This window comes from Eumetopias jubatus, unplaced genomic scaffold (assembly GCF_037043125.1).
Source record: "Eumetopias jubatus isolate StellerSeaLion01/CBP00866 unplaced genomic scaffold, mEumJub1_p1.0 scaffold_1, whole genome shotgun sequence".
NCBI classification, from domain to species: Eukaryota; Metazoa; Chordata; class Mammalia; order Carnivora; family Otariidae; genus Eumetopias; species Eumetopias jubatus.
Window position 1 is genome coordinate 28,908,277 of NW_028274807.1, and position 20,561 is coordinate 28,928,837.

The following is a 20,561-nucleotide window of genomic DNA, read 5'->3' on the forward strand; positions in this document are numbered from 1 at the left end:
GGGCTATGAGGACACACTGAGGGTGACGAGTTCTATGTACAAAAAGGTTAGTGCATAAAGATTTTCTCTCAGCTTTGTCAAAGCCGCTCTTTTTTCACTCTTCAGATGACCGTTGGTGACCTTATTTCTATCATTTTTTTTTTCCTAAGCTATTTTAGGTTTGGGTTTGTTTTCTTTTCCCTAACCATACTTCCTCTGTCCCAGCTACTTCCATTCTCTCTCTCCCTCATTGTCTGAACCAGAAACTGTGTATGTGAATATAGACTTCACTTGGGATACAGCCAAGTTCTCCTGGCCATGCAAACTTCTTCATGAACCAAAATGTCTACATTTCCATTCTCAGAAGCTAAGAAGGCTTCTGCCGTTCACAAAGAACATTTTGAAAGTCATTTCAGAGGACTGAATTTTGCTTTGAAAAATGGGTGAGTGGAGTTGAAGTAAGATTGTAAAGAGGGGAGCAGAAGAGCAGGGGCTATGCAGGGTAAAGGAGTGCTGGGTTGGAACGAGACACCATCTTCTGTCACCACCCCTCACCACATACACACACATGCCCTAGGTGCCACCTTGAGTGGTTCATGCCTTTGAGATCTTGTTCTGACCAGGCAGGCACATCGAAATAATGATGATCGTGGCTTCCATTGACTTAGCACTTCACCGTGTTTCAGGTACTTTTGTATATGCAATCTTTGTATCATGATTCATTAAGGTGGTATTATTGCCCCCATTTTTATGATAAAAATCTGAAGCTAAAGAGGTTGAATAATTCATGCAATGTAGTAGTAGGTGGCAGAGGTGGATTTTTAAGCTCACATCTATAACAGTCCAAAGTTTTCCTGCAAAGATCACGGCTTTGTAAGGTTTGAGACTAAGCTGGTAACTTATCTATGCTTTCCTCATTTGTAAAAACGAAGACATTAGCCTCACAGTGTAAAATGAAATGATCCATGTGAAAGTGTCAATTCAAGGTAGGGGCTTAATAGCTTAATAAATAGAGTCCCTGCCTTCAAGGTACAATATAACTTTTCTCATATTTTATCTTATACGAGTTCTGTGAATTGGGCAAAACACTGCTGCCCTTTTACACATGGAGTAATTGAGGCACAAGAAAGATTAAGTGAGTGACCTGTGGTCCCACAGCAGATGATGGCAGATACTGAACATCAGCCTCCTAACTCTTAGTCCAGACTTCTATCAGTAAGTTGTCTTTTTGTTTTTTTGTTTTGTTTTGTTTTGTTTTTCAGCAGAAAGATGAACAGTACAGGGTAGAAATTCCATGTGTGTTGGAGCCAAATAAGCCTGGTCTTGAACTGTGGGACTAAGCCAACTGATTTCTCTGAGTTTCAGTTTCTTATCTATTAAATAGACATAATGAAGATTTCTATGTGGAGTTCTTGTGAGAATTAGATGTAAAGTGTTTCACTGTACCTGATACCCAGTCGGAACTTAATGAAGAAGAGCTACTATTTTTAGTGACAATTATTACTATTTAATTATAATGTGCAATTATGTGTTTATAATTATTTATCCTTCACTCAATGAACACACCATAATGTCTAGGATATCAAGTATTGTCCTGGGCTGTGGGGCCACAAAGATGGCTAAGACACATACCTGGCATTAGGGTCTCACCACCAGTAAATCTGTGATATCATATTGTATGCGATAATGTTGTATTAAATGTACATACTAGCTTTCACTTATTTTTAAGATTTTTTTTTTTACTTAGTTTGCCCTATTCTCCCCCTGGAGATAAGAAAACCAGAACTGCTTAGTTCAAATGTAGACAGTATGGGTAGGGTGACATTCTGCTTTTAGCTTCCTGGGGCTGCCCTAGTGACTGCACCATGCAGACAAAAAGAAGATGTGGGGGTGCCTGGGTGGCTCAGTCAATTAAGCATCTGACTTTGACTCAGGTCATGATCTCAGGGTCCTGGGACTTAGTCCCACGTCCTTGGGCTCCTCAATCAATGGGAATCTGCTTGTCCCTCTGCCCCACCCCCCCAACCCCCCACTCATACTCTCTCTCTCTCTCAAATAAATAAATAAAATCCTAAAAAAAAAAAAAGAAGGTGGGGCTGGGGATGTATGGGTTGTGTTTACCATTGCCCTTTTCTGACTTCCCAAATTATCACCATATTAGCAGCATGTTACTTACATAAAATGATTTCAGATTTTAAAGGCTCCTTTCATATATTTATCATAGCCATATCACACATGCATTTCATGATATTTTATTTCAGAGTCAGAATATAACTCTCAGGCACAACTCACCTTTTTAAGAAAGAGAATGAAAAATGAAGGAAAAGAAATTCATGTTCCCTCTCCTTCCTAGAAAGATGTAAAGCAACTGGTTGAACTCACTCTAAAACCCATATGAATATTCAGTGTAAGATCTTTATGCATCTCATGCTTCCTAGCTATTAAATACAACTGTACTGACAAATAGTTGGATTAGAAATACAGCCATATTGCAGCTCACCTTAAGCCCAACCCGAACTGAAGCCCACATCTCACTTACAGAAAGGGATTTTTAGCCAGGATACAAAATGGATTAAGTACAAGAAGTCATTTATTAATTCCCTGAACAAGTTGTTGTGGAATATTTACATTAAGGAGGATAAAATGTCGGGTGGAAGCAGGCACTGTGAACTTCATAGTCCAATGAAAGACAAACATAGAAATAATCATACAAATAAACACAAAATGAAAACTTTGACAAGGGCTATGAGAGCTCTGTGGGTCAATGAAGGCCTATAATAAACAGATTTGATCTAGTCAAGGAGTCGGGAAAAACTTACAGGGGTAATGATGATTGAACCCAAATCTGATGAAAACAGTGGGAGTTAATTAGCCAAAGCTAAGGAGGATGCGACATGGGTCAGGTTAGCTGGGGGAGAGCAAGGAGGTGTGGTACAAAGTAAGTCTGAGGAAGGAGTCACACCACTATGGCTTAATTGCTTCTCCTAAGTTTTGTGTTTTGTGCCCAAAAGGCAGTGGGAAGCTATACAAGAAGTCTTTGAAGCCAGTGGCTTGGGGTTGTTTTTGTTGTTTGTTTGTTCCTTCTTTGTTGAAGGTGTGAGATATGTGCTGAAGCTTATATTTCGAAAAGATCCCTCTCCATAGTGATGGGACTAGACTGGGGGCAGAAACAGGTACAAGATGACGGTGACTTGAACTGTGGTGGTAGAAAGTAGAGATGAATAAAAAGCTCTCAGGCTCATAGACTTATGTCCCCAACGTACGCCTTTTTCCAAATGAAAGAGATGTCAGTTTTGAAAGTCATCTTTTATGATGCAAACCGAAAAGCCCTTTTCACTTTAGGACGTATGGCCAGAGATTACAGCAGAGAAGCAACACGGTGACATGACCACGCATCCCAAATCTGTCCTGTAATTTTTTAAAATGCAGAAGCTCAGAGCCACCATGGTGACTTAATGGAATCATTACCAATGGATAAGGAAATGTCATCCATTTGCTTTCCCTGATTCCACTTGGACATAGGCCATTGTTTCTACAAAGAGTGGCTTGGAGCCATGCAAGATTTCAAGGGAAATTGGCCTTTCATGGGGGCATACGAATAGATAATGCATATTGCCACCATAAAATCTCTAATGAATATTAAGGGTGGCTTTCATTTGTGGTGATTGAAAGGAACTCATAAATTCTCTCTCTAGGATGCGGGAATTTTTTTCCTCCCTGTGGAGAGATTTAATGGATTTGCGGCATTCTGAATGATTTGGCAAGAAATCAGAGGTACCTGCGCAGTCACCCACAAAGGGCACTTAGCTTCTTGCATGTAATAGTTACCACCACAAAACATTTTCTGTAAGAACCCAGAGTGATTGATGCAACCCACCGTAAGTCATGACAAGGTGTCAACTGAAAAACTGGAAAAAGAAGTGGTTAAAGACACCGCAGCTTTAAAAACAAATTTGACTTTTAGAGAAGGGTTATTTCCTTTTAGAAAAAAAAAGTTAGACCTGCCACCTGCAAGAAATTCAGATTAGTTGTTTGTGGCAAGAGCCATCATATTTTGAGGCCACTGTGAGCCCCTACTGCTCTCCGTATGGAGTAGATTAAACTGTTCCCGCACAATGATAAATAGATCGCAAAGAGCCGTAACAAAAATACAGTAAGTTGTAGCACTTAATGGTACAACTTCCAGTTAGAACAATATTCTTAGGGTTTCTTTGGCCGGTTCCCATTTTATGTGTGGTATATTTTGATAAGTTAATTTTTTTACATTTGCAGAATCAGTATCTTTCAAAGCTTTATAGGATTGGGGAAGAGAATTAGAGGCACGAGCTCCAGAGAGTTTTGTTAGTTGTGTGGCCCTGGGCTAACAGAACACATTCTGAAAAGTGCAAAAATAATCTATGAAAAAAAGCAGGTGAGGATTAAGATTAAAAATACCATCAGCTCTAAATTTTCCGTACGTGTGGAAGGAAAATGGGGGAAAATGCCCAAGGCAGCAATGACCCTGGAGGCATTCAGATTTTACTGCGGAATGTGGCAGATGATCTGTTCTTAGAGAAAGTAACTTTTTAATGCTTTTTAATGCTAGACTTTCAATACTTGAAGTAAAAAGAGTTCTGGGTAATTTTGTTTTGTTGAAATAGTGTATTTCTTTGTGAAATGAATCAAGGATCTTGCTTTTTCATCCCGTGAAATTAGATTCTCTGCAGAAAGTTAACCCAAATGCCCTTCATCCTACTTACATGAAGAAATTGTTACTATGATTTAAGACACCGATTCCTTTTTGATGCTGGCTAGCAAAGCTTGGCTCAGTGGGGAAATTTTTCTAAGTGTAGACTTAGTTCTCAATTAGGCTTCCCTTGGGTGGGAAACGTCTTCATTTGTGAAGATTCTGGGTTGGAGGACAAACCAGATGGTATAGGCTATAATTTCCTTAGCTGTAAAATAAATGGATAAGACTAGGTAACCACTAAGATCTCCTTCAGGGATAAATATTTATGAATCAACTTTGTGAAGGAATAAATAGCTGTTGAGGATTATATTCAGTCATCATCTTGGGGATGCGACTTAATTCCCATGAAAATATTCCTAAACTTAGAGCCTTATATTTTAAAAGGTAAAATGGTAAAAACTTATTACCCAATTTTAAATAACTAGGCAATGTGTAGTGTTCTAACGGGTGTCTTGTCATTGCACACTTACTAGAACTCAATGCTATTTGGATCTGAAAGGTTGATATAGTTTCATTTATGAGAGGGACTTAGGGAACTCATTCTAAATGAGAATCAGAGGCCTTGGGAAACTGAAGGTTTGAAGGAGAGAAATGACATTAGAAGAAAGAAGTGCAGCACATCTGATGATTCCAAATAAAATATGTTTCACAGTTTTGCTAGAATATTATGTCCTAAAACTGTATTTCTCAATGTGTGGTTCCATGAACCAAGGGCATCAGATTCACTGAAGGCATTTGTTACTAAGGTCTACCTATGCCAGACTTACTGAATTAGAATTTCTAGGATGGACATTCTTTAATAAGCTCCACAGGTGATATTTTTATGCTCACCAAAGTTTGAGAATCACCTCTGAATAGAAGAAAACAATTCATGATTCCCTGATTTTCCATTTAATCTTCACCCAACCAAAAGTCTTTTTGATAGATAGATGATAGATAGATAGGTAGATAGATAGATAGAAAGATAGATAGATAATCTCACTTAATTTAATTTAGTAAGATAACAGCCCTGTAAAGTAGATAATTCAATTTTTCAAAAGAGACAGTAGGGCTCTGAGGATTGAGGAATTTGCCCAAGTTCTGTTCCAGAGCCAAGCTGGGAGTTCAATCAAAGTCTTCTGAATCCCATTCCTATAAAATTGTTACATCACCTTAGGGACCTCATGCTCAGAACACAGCAAAGGAATGCACTAGGCAGCCCTTGGGAACTCTCAGTACCCAAAGCCCATGTGATCAGCCTATTTGAAAGTGTACAGAGCCTCTAATGGGTGCACCTGATAAATCCCCAGAGGTATTTCAGTGCTTTCCAAACTGACCTGGTGAAAACTCCCATCAGAGAGTGTTTGGGGCTTTTGATAAATCACAGAGCAGAAAAATCCCCAGATAAAGGATAACAAACCACCAGGCCACTTACCCTATATCTTCCAGATTTTATAAAATACTTTTGAATGTAAATAACTCTTTGATTATGATATAATTTTCTTTAGTAACTATGTAAATGGAATCCGATTTTCTTAATTAGATCATAGTTCTGTTCTTTCAAGCTTAACATCCAAGATGGATTTAAAAACCACATTTTTGCAACTTTCTTCAAATTATGGGTAACTCTTTTCTATGCTGCCATTTTCCAACCCTCTTTTCTGCCAACTCCTCCTTAGTATGGATGTTTTAGTGGGTTGACTTCCTATGGTTCTAGTACTCATGGAGCTCTCTCCCAACGCTTCTGTATGACCTAAAGCCCATAACACAACATTCTATCCAATCACTGAGGAACAAAAGTCCCCTGTCAGAGGATTAAAGAAAATGTCCAGTATTGTTAAGTATGCAACCCACTTATTTTAGTATTTCCAATATCATTGGGTCATGACTCTAAATCCTAAGATGTTTGAACCAAGCTGATGGGTGTGGAAGGGATCTCAAGGTGGTATGTGCATGTATATCTGAGTGTGTGTTTCTTTGCATCAAATAACATTAGCATAACTCATAAAGAAACATGTGAAAAAGGTTTCATTTGATTCACCATGGCCAACCCCTTCTGTCTTTTATCTTTATTCTAAACCAGTAAATTGTCAGAGGCATTAGATGGTGGTAGTCATATATGATGCAATAGGGTTTTTCTTTTTTCTTTTTTAATGTTCCTTTAAATGTCAGACTAGGTTGTGGGTAATGAAAATCACTGGTGTTAAATGGTAACAAAACTGATGATTTTGAAATATTTATGTTAAAAGGCTTTTTGAAATTGAGTACTTAGCTTCTGTAATGTGCTTTTCCTGACAGTCTGCAACCGTTGGATATCTTTATTCACCACAATTAGTAAATTTGATGGCTTTATTTATTGTGCATTAATTCAGTTCTGATGAAAGTGGAGAAAAGTCTCCCTTGACTAAAATACAATTGAATTTAAATTCAACCAAAAGAACCGCAGTGCAAATGTGGTTACTGCCAACGAGTTGTCAACCAAAGCAACAGTATGGCCTTTGTATCTGAAAAAATTGTTAGAAAGGTGAGGTTACAGTTTTATCAGTAACAAAAACAGGACTAATTTAAAAAGTCAGCCTGTATATATGAAATTGGAAGTGAATAAATTATGGTATGTCCCTGTTCTTTACATTGCTTAGACATATGCCCCACTCCCCACCCCACTGACAAGGAGACATAGTGTACAATGGCTTGCCTAAACATAAAAGCCCATCACCAATATTTATTAAACCCCTACTATCCATTGAATGTTTTTGCATTTTTAGTGTGGCTAGCCTTGTACTTAGAAGTTTTGTAGCATGGTATAAGGGGAACGCATTAGACTTTAACAGAAGGAACCCTGAGGTTAAATTTGGAATCCATGGCATACACAGTCACATTACTGTCTGATCCCCAGTTGCTTTTTCTGCATGGTGGGGAAAACAGAGCCCTTCTCCCAGACTTATTGCTAAGATGGTAAGAGATACTTTATATGAAGGTGCTCAGCTCTCTGCCTAACATAAACGGTGACCAAAAACCCCAAGAACGGATGTTAAAAGGAAACATGTGTTTTGAAAAGCTGCATCTCAACACCGATGTGGCAATTATAGATCCAGGTGTAAATGAAGCATTTTGTTGAGCTCTTTGACTTCCTTTTGAACTTTAATACTGTCTCTGAACTTCTCAGTATGGCTGCTAGTGTGCACGTTAACATTATCAATAGAGCATCAATAGTTGAAGATACTTTCCATACATCTCGAAGACTTCTGTGTGATACACAAAGCAAAATGTGTTTTCCTCTTAGCTTTACATGTTTCACTGCACATCCCTTCTGTTTTTCTCCCCTTCACCTCTGCTCAATTTCAATAACTTCTCCAGTTGCATCTCCATCCCTTCGAAGCCTGCATACTATCTGGTAGTCTGTGCTTGCTACAACTTCTCCTCTCAGCTTGGTTTTGAGTTTACCCTCCTCTGCCTTCAATTTCCTTCTCTAACTGTTCCTGAAAAATACTCCACTGGGGTCTTAGGAGGAAGTAGTAGTGCAGTGAGGCTTTGGGGAAAAAATTACAACATAGAAAGTGGGGAAAGGAAAGAGACCAGAAGAAGGGGTAGAGGACAAAGGTGAGGAGGTGGCCCATGCTCTAGTTATAAAACCAAGGTTTATATGCACAGGTGACTGCTAAAGAAATGAGTGGTGCTGCTTTTGGCTTGCAATTTTCTCCCTTAATTCCCTTTGAACTTTATTCTGTATAAAGGATTTGGCTCTGTGGGACAGTGGACCCAGACAGGCCTGGGTTCCGTCCTTGTTAGCTTTTTAACTTTAGGTAGTTTGCTGTTTTGTGCTTCAGTTTCCTCTTTGTAAATGAGGAGATGATAATACTTTATACAGTTGTTCAGAAGATTAAATGAGATGCAGTGATCTATAGCTGGGTATCAGTAAATGTTGCTCATTTTCCTCTTTCAAGCAATTGCTCTTCTTCTTGCCTATTCTGTACTTTACTGACAAACTACACTGAATTTGTGAGTATGGGGCATGGTGGCTTTTTAACTTAAATATTTCTCTGTCCATATATCCATCTAACTCTTCTTTTAAGCCAGTATTTTAGAGGCATCTAAGTTCCTCTTTTAGATGATCTGATCTGAAATCAATTGCGTGGGCTCAGAACTAGCCATCTCTTTCCTTCTGAAGTCTAGATAATATATGCAAATCAAACATTTTTTTTTTTTTAAATGGAGATGTTCTCCCATGCTCGGTACATAATAAGTACTAAAAAATTGTGTTTGGAGAAAGGAGTGGAAAAAATGAATGAATGCCAGTGGGTAAGTGTATCTAACTCAGTCACCCCCTGTAGATACAGGGTATTTTTGGTTTACTTCCATTACCATTCTTAATTGTGCCTATACCACTTGTTCGGTCTTTCCCTATTTGAGTATTTTGACCACTACTGATACTGACATAGATATCAGTTACAGAGAGACAGGACACCCCTTTATCCATATCCATGTCCACAGCCCCTCCCAAATATCCTAGATCTATTCTTTCCTTGGAGAAAATGTATTTTGTGGGATGAGAAATCATCACACAATACTGATTAGGGCTTCCAACCTCTAAAAAGCTATTTTTATAGGAATCACTAAGTACAGAACCCCCTGTTGTTTGCGTACCCAGAGCTTACCACTGTGGAAGAAGGTCACGTGACAATAGCACGGCGCTACATCTGCTGACTCCTTCAATACAATACAATCTGAAACATATACTTTACATGTTTGGTTATGTTATAAAATTAATATATATTTTTTAAGTAAGCTCCATGTCCAACGTGGGGCTTAACTCAAAAACCCCAAGGTCAAGAGTCGCATGCTCTACCAACTGAGCCAGCCAGGTGCCCCAAAATTAATATTTCTCTAACATCAGTTACAATATTCAGTAAGTGGAAGTTATTGAAACATGTTTTATAGTCACTAAATTATTTACTCATATATGCAAGTACAACACGCTGTGTCTCAGGAGGTTATGATGAAATGGCAGAATGTGAATCAAAATGCCTTAACAGTGGCTTCTTGCTCTCTAGTGAATTCTATCACTTCAGTAAAGATATATCACTTGTAAAGTGTGTGTGTGTGCATTTATGTTGCTTAAAATACTGAAAACATACTCAAGTCTTCTGTATTTGTAACAGGATCTATTTAAACCATTTAAGATCAGAAACAGCTAGAGGGTATATAGCCTTACAAGTGTCAGAGGTTTGGATGCCACCTACTCCAATTAAAGAATCATTTGCTTGCATCAGAGCTGCCAATTATCATCCCAATTCATGATATTTCTAGGAAATACACCTAACAGAAATACCAGCTGTACTCGAGCATCCCTACTATTGATCTTAGTGACAGTATGTTTCTTAACAAGTTTTTTACTTGCCTAGGAATAGACATTTCAAAATATGGATATAAATTCGTTTCTCCAATTAAGATAAAGATCAAAGAAAACCATTCTGGGAACTCAAATGGCTTGCTACTGGAAAATTAATTGTATTCATTTCATGGTTATGAGATTTTCAACTGAATTATGTTTTTTTATCAATATCAAAATATCAATATTAAAATCATTTGAAGTGTCTGTATCATAGTATGAGTACTGTCATTTTTCACGGTGACCTTCCCATCACTAAACAAGGGAGTCTGGAAGGATTGAATTTCAAAGTGTGCCCCTTTCTTTATCCAGGTACCATTATACAGACAGGAGAGCTCTACTATAACATTTTGAGCCAAACTAAAGAGAAGGAGAAGAGTGATCTTTTCTCCATCTTTTTTGTTTATTTCATAGACGAGGAGATCCTAAGTATAGTGGTCAATGAGCTTTGGAAATTTTGCAAATTCTCTCCATTCCCCATCTCCAGTCTAAGCTCCACATTTCAGTAAGAGCCTTCTGTCTCACACACACATTTGGTCATGTCACTCTCTTGTTTTGGCAATCAGTTCTTCAGTAATTCCCATCCCATACAAATGTATACTCCCATTATATTCAAATCTGTACTCTTTAGAATAGTGCATTGGTTTCCTAGGGCTGCCATAATAAAGTAGCACAAACTGGGGTGGCTATCTCACTGTTCTGGAGGTTAGAAGCCCCTAATCAAAGTGTTGGCAGGGCCATACTGTCCCTAAGCTTTTACAAAAGGCTTCTTCCTTGACTTCCAGCTTCTCATAGCCCCAGGTGTCCCTGGCTTGTGGTAGAGTAACTCCAATTTCTGCTGTCATCTTCAGATGGCCAGCCTCTCTCTGTATGTTTCTCCTTAGTCTTCTGTCTGTGCATGCATGTGTCCAATTTCCCTCATCTTTTAAGGACACTGGTCATATTGGATTAAGAGCTCACCTACTCCAGTTTTCAACTGCAGCAACCCCATTTCCAAATAAGGTCACATTTCGAAGTACCAGGGGTTAGGATTACAACATAGCTTTTGGGGGGAAGATACAATTCAAGCCATAACACATGACCTCCAAACCATTCACGGTCTGGCTTTAAACCATCTGGCAGCCCCATCATCTGCCTTTCTCTTTGTTTACCATACACACTTGCTATAAAAATTACTCCCACTTCCAGACCACAACAAATATATACTCTTCTCATTGCTAGAATGTTCTTTTTCCTTGTCTGCCCAGCAAATTCCCCATTGGTTCAATATTACCTCAAACATTGCTTTCTTAGTGAATTATTTCCCTACTTCTCCAGACAAATTAGCAATTCTCTATTTTTTTCCACACATTGCAACCTGGATTGATACAGACTGTGTTACATTGGATTCTCATTGTGTCTTGGTCTGCCTATCTTCCCACTAAACTGTAAAGTCTTGGAAGGCAGTGCCCATGCCTTTCCATCTCTGGACACCTGGCAGAATGCCAACACCACAGGAGACATTCAATAAATACTTATTAAACAAATAAGATAAGAGGGGCTGTCCTCCACATCTTGGAGCACAAGAATGATAAGAGAAGCCCAGAAGCAACATTTTATGCCTGTGAGGGATTCAAATTTCACTCAGTCTTCTCTCTGTCTACCCACTAGGGGGATTATACCAAATCCTCCTCACCAGTGCAAGAGGAAGTCATAGGAAATTCCTTGACACATGTTAAGGATTTCCAAGCTGGTGGCCAGAGCTGCAGTGACTTAAAGACCGGCGACAGATGTCACAGTTTCTAGATTGGTGCCTTCTCGAGGTGGTACTGTGTAGTTTCCGTTCACCTACTGATTGCCAGAAGAGGAGCTGACCTTTGCTGGCTGATACAAAGAAGTTGGCTTTGCATGTGAACTGTATGACATACTTACCAACTGCACTAAGAACCAGAAACAAAATCCATGTTTTTCCCCTAAATATATCACATATTATCACTTCTCTTTTAAAGGAGAAGTGTTAGTTTTCTAAAGAACCATCTCCACAGGATAAGTTGATAAGTGTAAGTCAAGCACTTAACATTCAGAGAATTATAGGGCCAGGACTTTAGTGGAGATGAGACCAATATAATTTCTTTCAATAGCTTGTAAGGAGGTATGTCATTTCAATGAATGTTTTGCAGGAAAGCTCACGGGCTCAATTAAAAGTCCTAGAATCAGGGGCTGACTCGGGAGAAGAGGAAATTCAAATAATCAGTTTCCCATATGCATAAAATCAGGATAAGCACTTCATAGGAAAGCTGTTAGGGTAAAATAATTTATGTTAAAAGTGCTCAAGCCTTGGAAAAGAATATTATATAAATCAATAATAGATCATTATCATCATTAGGAGGTATATTGACCTATCTTGTGCATTTCTCCATAAAGGAGAAAGTATTTTATGAAGTGGTTTGTAGTCTGTATGCTGCGAAATTTTTGCAAGATGTTTTTCTGATAATGTCTAATTAAACATTTATTCTGCCTGCCACAATCCCTCTTGGTTTTTAGGAGTGTGAATTCTGACATTTTGATCCTGATACTTGTCAGTCCAAAGGAGATGGCCCCTAATGTGGGCAAAGCTATAGAGTTTAGTGCGTTCATCCACTCAACAAATGCTTCCAAAGCATCTCTGTGCCAGGCTCTGTGCTAGTGCCAGCAGTAGGCCTGGCCTCTGCCTTCTAGGTAAGCAAAGCAAATGAACAGACTGAATGGTGTCCAAGCACAGCAAGAAGACCAACATGACCAGGTTGGAGAAAAGAGAGCGGCACAGAGAGGCAAAGGCCAGAGATGATGAGGGGACTATTCCCATGTTCTGGTCATGGGAAAGAGCGTGGAGTTTGTCTGAAGTGCATTTGCAAATCCACAGTTAAATGCTTATCCCCAAAGGTAAGTGAAAGTAGAACTGAATTCCCCTGTAGAAATTTCCCCTACTTGGTGGCAGAGGATAAGTAGCATATTCAAATATCACTAGAGCATGTGACAATGAGAGAACATCAGGTTAAACTAGCAAGGGCATCGTGTGCAGGCCCTGGAAATCAGAGGCTGAATAGGTTACCAAGAAGTTGGGTCACACTGTGACCACATCCCAGAATGAGGGTGGGGCTTGAATCCCTAGCGATTTCATGTTTTTCAACCTTTGTATCTGAAGGAGAAAGAATGAAGCTAGCATTTGTTAAGACCTTCTTTGTGTGAGGAATTTTATAGATGTTTTCTGATTTAAACTCAACTCTTAAGAAGAAATATTTCCCCCTTTTACCAAGGAGGAAATTGAAACTTTGAAAGGTCAAATGTTGGGCCCCAGTTATATAGCTCGTCTGTATTCAGACCTACATCAGTCCTCCAAAGCACACATGTCCTCATCACACCACAGGGCCTCTAAGGATGGGCAGCATGAGGAAAAGCAGACCCCAAGGCAAGCTTGCTCAACAGAGGACTAGTTACCAGAATGTATAACTGCTATAGGGGCCACTTTGGGTGTTTAGAATCCTGTGCCCTTGAAAAGAAACAGGGAATCCAATATTCTCTCCAACTAGCTATTAATTTTCAGTTAGTCAGTTTTCTTGGGCTGCTGGGCTCAAATGTTAACTTGGTTCTTTGGTTCACCGTACTACAGATCAACAAAGAAAACCAGACTTTCATTTCTCAAAAGTACACCTGAAAAGTTATGGAAAATTTTCTTGCTAGAAAGGAAAATAGAATTGAGTTGTGAGTAACATACTTGTAGAGTCCTGTAAATGAACACCTGATTTTTCCCTTCCCAGAAATGACAATTACAGATGCTTTAAAATTAGAATGCAGAGGGCGTTTCTGAAGAGCTGCGCCTCACTGCGGCTTCACACTTTATGTGGAGACCTTACTTTGAGTGTGTTGGGTCAGGGAGGATAATGTGTATTTATTTACAATGTACCTGATCTCCTAAAAGGATCTTCCATTACCCTTTTTATTAAGAGAAAAAGAAGGAATTCCATCCAAATGAACATATACATGTTATTTACACATTCGTACCACATATAGACATATACACACATGTATATGTGCATATGCATGTGATGTGTGTATGTGTATATATATGGCACTATGAAATTTGATTTTGCTATGGTAAACATTTTTACTTTACATCCACCACCATCATAATCTATTTATTTCTTTTGTAATTAAACTAATATGTAATTAAAGTATGTCTAATTGCATATTAGTTTAATCATAATTAAACTAATTATACTTTAGCCAAAGTTGAGGGAAGGAAGATCCCATAAAGGATTTTGATTCTTTAAATAGATAGGGTCTTAAACTGAGAAGAACAGATACTACACTTGATCTTAGCCAAAAGGCCGAGAAGTGATAGGGTATAAAATTACTGTCTCCCATAGCTTTACAGTTTTAGTTCAGTTTCAAATGATAAAGGTATTAAAAACAGTCTGGTCACTCTTGAATCTGCTGTAGATTTTTTTTGATGAGTGAAGGTAGAAAGGAAATAGAAATGATTTTGTTGCTCCAGTTTAAAAATAGCTTTTCTGAGGAAAGGGACTCATATATATCTCTTCAGCAATATTTTATTAATTGCATTTTTCTTCAGTAGGTAAAGACAGGAAATCATGGTCTATTGATCAGAACAGTCTCCCTTCCTCTGTGCTGCTGGGGAAAGAAGTATGAATTAAGCAGGGGATTTTATTTTTTTTTTGGTTTGCTGGGGTTTTTTATTTTAATTTTATTGTTATGTTAATCACCATACATTACATCATTTATTTTTGATGTAGTGTTCCATGATTCATTGTTTGTGCATAACACCCAGTGCTCCATGCAGAACGTGCCCTCTTTAATACCCATCACCAGGTTAGCCCATCCCCCACCCCCCTCCCCTCTAGAACATGAGACAATGGACTCTCAAAAGCAGGGGATTTTAATAGTACATGTGAAGTATTTTTTACACGTGCTCAGATAAAAATTAACTTGAAAACACTTCTGTGCAGAGTTAGTTCAATCAGTTTGGTCAGTATTGTACTTGGACAGAATTTCCTTTCAGCCTAATGACGTATGATCCAGGTGACACTGAATTATTTTCTTAGTTGAAAAATTACTTTGAAGACTTTTAATGAAATGTAAGTTTTTTATTGTTTTTATTATCTATCAAGAATTAAAAGGCAAAATATTTTACAAGACTGTGCTCGTGAAGAGCATCTGCAAATGTCTAGACAGCACAAATATTTAAATGTGAGAATGGACTTGCCCTGGAAAAGCTTTGTGTTTGTGGCTGGGCTTCTTCCTACATGTCATGCTAACAGCCACGTCCTACATCAATCTTAAAAATTGTAAGGTGGGAGGGGTAATGACAGGGATCAGTTTTGTGTGTGTGTGTGTGTACTTAGACGTACGTTCCCTATAATTAGAAGCTTAGCAAAATAAGATAAAGAGACAAATATTTTAAAGGACAGAATGAAAGAGAGTCAGAGGTGATACAAATATGAAGAAACAGAGTTGGCAAAACTAGTGCTTAAATATAGTATATATATATTGCCTGCATACATTTACCAAAAAGATGAGAACCCACACCAACAAGAACACTTGGTAAAAGTAGGTGAGGAGAGCCGCCAGCTAGTGTTAGGAACAGTGGAAGGTGAAGGAAGGACTAGAGCCAGTGGCAGCCTCAGCACCTTCAGCAAAGCATGTGCAGTGCAGCAAGGCAGTGTGCACTGAAGACCTCCCGAGCTGTAGCATTCAAAAGCTGCAGGGAAGCTACCTCCTCTCCCCCACAGCCCTCCCAGGACATGGGATGGTTATCACCCGCCAAACCTGAATGGCCTCAGAGAATAGAACTCCAGAAACTACCATTTGGGGGTCTTCTGCTAGAAAGGCTTCTTTGCTGCCTGCTCACCTAATAAGCCCACCCAGTTACAGAGCTACTAGTGAGGATTTTCATACAGTGCTCTTAGTGATGTACCAACAGCCAAAGATAGCTAGGCATTTGAAGAACGCCTCAAAGATGAAAGAGATCAAAGCAAGCAGAAGAAAGAAATCAGAGAAAAAGAAAGGCAATGAAAGGGACAGATGGAAAAGAAAATTAATGGTAATTAATGACATCAGAAAGAGAACATATTCTGTGTATGTATTTAGTTCTTGGTGTCTAGTGCATGCCAGACACTTTTGTACTAATTTTATAATAATATCTCAATCATCATAGTATTCCCTGAGGTGTGCACTACTATCATGTCCACTTTATAGAAAGGCCAAAGAACTTGCCAAGGACATCCTACTGAATGGCAGAGCCAGGATTTGAACTCAGGTCATCTACCAGGTTCACAAGTGCACCCTCCTACCCAGTACATTTTACTGCCTTACCAAGAATTAAGAACAAAACGTTTTTCAAGACCCACTTTCTTTAGTTAGTTTAATAATATACTGTTATTAAAATAAAACCCTGAAATAAAGTCTCAAAATAGGACCTCAGCAATAACCGATATCTATCCATGCCGCACCCCCTCCCCTAAGTGATTTATTATACTAAATGCTGTGTTCCTTACTCTTTCCTTTGTTAAATTGTGTATATGTGCTTTTTGTTTCTGTTTTGTTTTTTTTAAAGAGCATCATGCTACATGTAATTCTTTTGGGAATGGTTTTTTTCACTTAATATTTTTAAGATTATCCATATTATTGAATAACAGTTGACTTCATTAATTTTTACTGCTTTATTAAAAATAAAAAGAACAGAATGTTATAAAAAGAGAACATTCAGAACTTTTGCAAAATAGAATATTATAGTTAAAAATGTTTATTAGATCATTAGTAGAAAAAGTAATGGAATTTCCTAAAATGTAAAAAAAAAAGAAAAAGAAAAAGAAATGGAACAAAGAAGTATAAAAGAATGAAAGTATCGGGCACCTGGGTGGCTCAGTCAATTAAGCGTCTGCCTTCAGCTCAGGTCATGATCCCAGGGTCCTGGGATCGAGTCCTGTATCGGGCTCCCTCACAACATTGATGATGTGAGATTCAGGCCACAGAGTATCCAAATCAAGAGAGGATTGAGAAGTTCCATTTCAGCCCTGTATACTTAGAGAACCAGACCACCTTGGAACAGAGGAAAAAATAAACCTGAAATGTTAGAGCATTTGAAATTACAAAGTATGATGTCTATATTTAAATATTCAGAACTGATCAGTTGAGGGGCACCTGGGTGGCTCAGTCAGTTAAGTGTCCAGATCTTAATTTCGGGTCAGGTCATGACCTCAGGGGTGTGAGATCTAGAACCCCATGTCAGGCTCTGTGCTGGGCGTGGAGCCTGCTTAAGATTCTCTATCTTGCTCCCTCTGCCCCCTCACCCCAACACACACAGGTGCTCACTCTCGCTCTAAAAAACTAACTAATCAGCTGACAGATTTGTTGGGACATTTATCTGGGATATTTTAACAATACATAGGGAACCAACCATAAAAAAGGAATGTAATCATGAGCTCTAAAAATGGACAAAAAGAGGAAACATAAAGCACTAAACACAATTTGATTTAGCCATGGACAATATTTACAAAATAATAATGACTAATGATTTAACTAAATACCTGGGGAATGAAAAGAGGACAAAATCCTCAAGGATGAAAACAGGAATCAATAGGTAATGTCTCATACATAAGTCAAGAAAGTATGGGCCTATCATTGAAAAAAATGATAAACAATGAGAAAAATGGTTTTAATACTGCAGGGAGTCAGCAAAAAAATTACTAGGAAGTCTGGGAGTAGAAAGGAAAACTTTTGTTTTCTCAATTTTTTAGGGTAAGCATTTTAATTTTTACAAAACTTAAAATGCCATTTAGACGTGTTGAAGGAAAAAGTATTGTAGAAATGTGAAAATTATGACCATAATTTGGATGTGACATTAAAGCAAGCAAAAACAGGTGAAATTAAGAGTGAAAGATTAAGAGAATAATACATTTTAGAATCATAAATTTGGGAGCTATAGCTCCAGATCAAGGAGGAAATAGAATGTGCTCATGGTAGTAACTTCACAGATAGTGTCAGTTTATAGATGAATACTTTATCAAAAGCCATCATCAGAGCACTTCAGAACCTAGGGAATTTCATAAAGTGTGGACAAATCTAATTTATGCTCCTACCCTGATTCTTATAAGCATGAAATTATTATTAAAGATAGCACTGAGGGGCTCTTAACTCTTCTTAGAGTCACAACAAGGTAGCTTGGGTTGGAGAAGGAAAATGAAGTGGTTATCAAGTGTCCCTGTGGTGCTAAGTCTTTAAGAGGGTTCTAGATGGGTTGCACACTTACTGGTTTCAAATTATTTTATACACATAATAATTGAAACATTGTCTCCAACCAGTAGCTCAGCATTACTCTCCTCCCAGTGTTTACCATTTGGAACCTAACCCCCAAATAAATCATTTCTATTCTATAGCAGGTCTTTAAATATGCCAAAGCGTTAACTATGATAGAGAATGATGGTTACAAGCTTAGGCTTTGGATTGAATCCTGACTCTGTCACTTCCTAGCTGTGCATACTGGACACTTTACCTAACTTCACCTGGAAGTTGACTATGGTGACATTAGACCAGCTCATGGAGATTTTCTGAGGATTACATGGGAAATATGGGTGAAGCACTAAGGATAAGCACATAATAAGCACTCAAATGGATACTCATTATTATTAACTTTGAGAATAAGATTACTTCATGAGCATGGTAACTTTGAATCATAGATAGATGAAATTTTATTTTATTACTTGTGGCAACCACTTAGAAAGTATATAGTTACAATTTATTGAAACCTGAATAATTTGCACTTATTTTGAACTTCGCTCTCCTAATTATTTTTGTCACTTTCAAACTGGTACATCTCATTTTGTGTTTACTAAGTCTTCTTTTATATTGTTTTCCAACATCTTGCCAGGCATAGATATGATCTTAGAAGTTATCTGTCTCTTTCAAGACAGTTTCTTACTGTATGATTCTTTAGATTCCTCATTTATCTTAGACCATTGGTCCTTTTTATTTATCGCAATTCTCTATTTCTTCTACAATTAAGATAATGAGATAGGATTCTTGATTATCTTATGGAAAATTTAAAATATGCAATAATATTGCAGGGCACCAGGCTCTTTCTCAAGAGGTTTTCCAAGACATCTAGCACCTGACCAGCAGTTCTCCTCTCTCAGAGGGATAATATTTTGAGGATACCAAGAGTGGATCCCTTTTTGGGACATGGCAATTCATTAATTTATGGTAAGAAATACAAATGCAGTATTTCAGGTACTTGATGTCCATTTGAACAATGCATTTGTCTCCTGTAGACAGACCTACCCAAGGAACCAAATCATCATTAGAAGGTTACTTATTGAGCTTTAAAATCAAAATAAAATTAAGAGAAATAGTTACACAAATGTGTTGTTTACTGAAATCCAGCTAGAATTGCTTGATGCATCCAACTCCACAGGATGGATTATCTTGTCAGAGAATTAAAATACTTGAAGTTCACTGAAGCTCTCTTTCTTGAACCCAAATATTTGCCTCTGTTACCCTCCTCTCTCTATGTGAGGCAGAATGAATTAAGATTTCCTCCTACCTTCCTAAGTGGTTTGGTCATCACCCCATCACCATTAATGAATGTATGAGAACTCTGATAAAATTCAGGCAAGCACCATATCACAAAGAGAAATTAACAGATGAAATATTAATTTCTCATATAGACTTAATATGGGTTCTTGGAAAAAAAATTAATCCTCATGATACATATACTTAATTTTAGGCCTCATTGGGAAAAACAAACTTCTTTAGCTCTCATCTTAATACCTCCTGTTAGTAGGAGCAGAATTTTCTCTTCTCCCAATTATCTCCTCAAAAACTTCTGTTCATTCTGTAAAGCAGGTCCCTGGGCAAAGCAGAAAAGCCACTATAAGGCTTTTCAATTAGTAAGACATTAGAAGGGATTTCAAGAGCTTAGGAAGGGGGTGGGTCCTTTATGGAAAAGGGTTAGTAAATAGGGACTCCAGAGACAGAATGGGTAAATGACATTGGAGAGCTAGGAAATGTAAGAGATTCACAGAGAATTCACCATTTCTCCCTGGCTCCACTGCCTTCATCCCCACTGTAAGTCTGGGAGAATATCCATACCACCATTTCTCTCTAAACCCCCAAGTCTAAACAAGGAGGTGTTTTATCCATCATATTGTAAGAATAATCTAGATATGTAGAGGGTACAACACCCAATATGTTGTATACGGTCAAATGACTTTGAAATTACCAAATGAATTATTGAGTAAAGACCTGCAAGAACTTCATCAGATCAATATATGTATTTGCTTCAAAAAATCCTGAGTTGGGATTTGTATGAGAGTGTACGATCTCTACTTCCAGCAACCATAAACAGGCAAGAACACAGCAGCCCCACTGGGCTCCTTTCTAGAAATTTCCCTTCCCCATTCTATAAAGAGAAACCTGCTCTGAGGAGCCAGAAAGAAAAGCAGAACTATC

The 20,561-nt window shown here is 38.1% G+C and overlaps 1 protein-coding gene and 1 pseudogene across 1 annotated transcript in view; one reads left to right on the top strand and one right to left on the bottom strand.

Moving 5' to 3' along the window:
- The window catches only part of SAMSN1 (SAM domain, SH3 domain and nuclear localization signals 1), an 83,100-nt gene that overhangs the window by 6,479 nt on the left and 56,060 nt on the right, over positions 1-20,561 (top strand). The gene's annotated exons all lie outside the window — the stretch shown is intronic.
- Positions 14,266-14,434, bottom strand: LOC114219428 (U2 spliceosomal RNA; annotated as a pseudogene).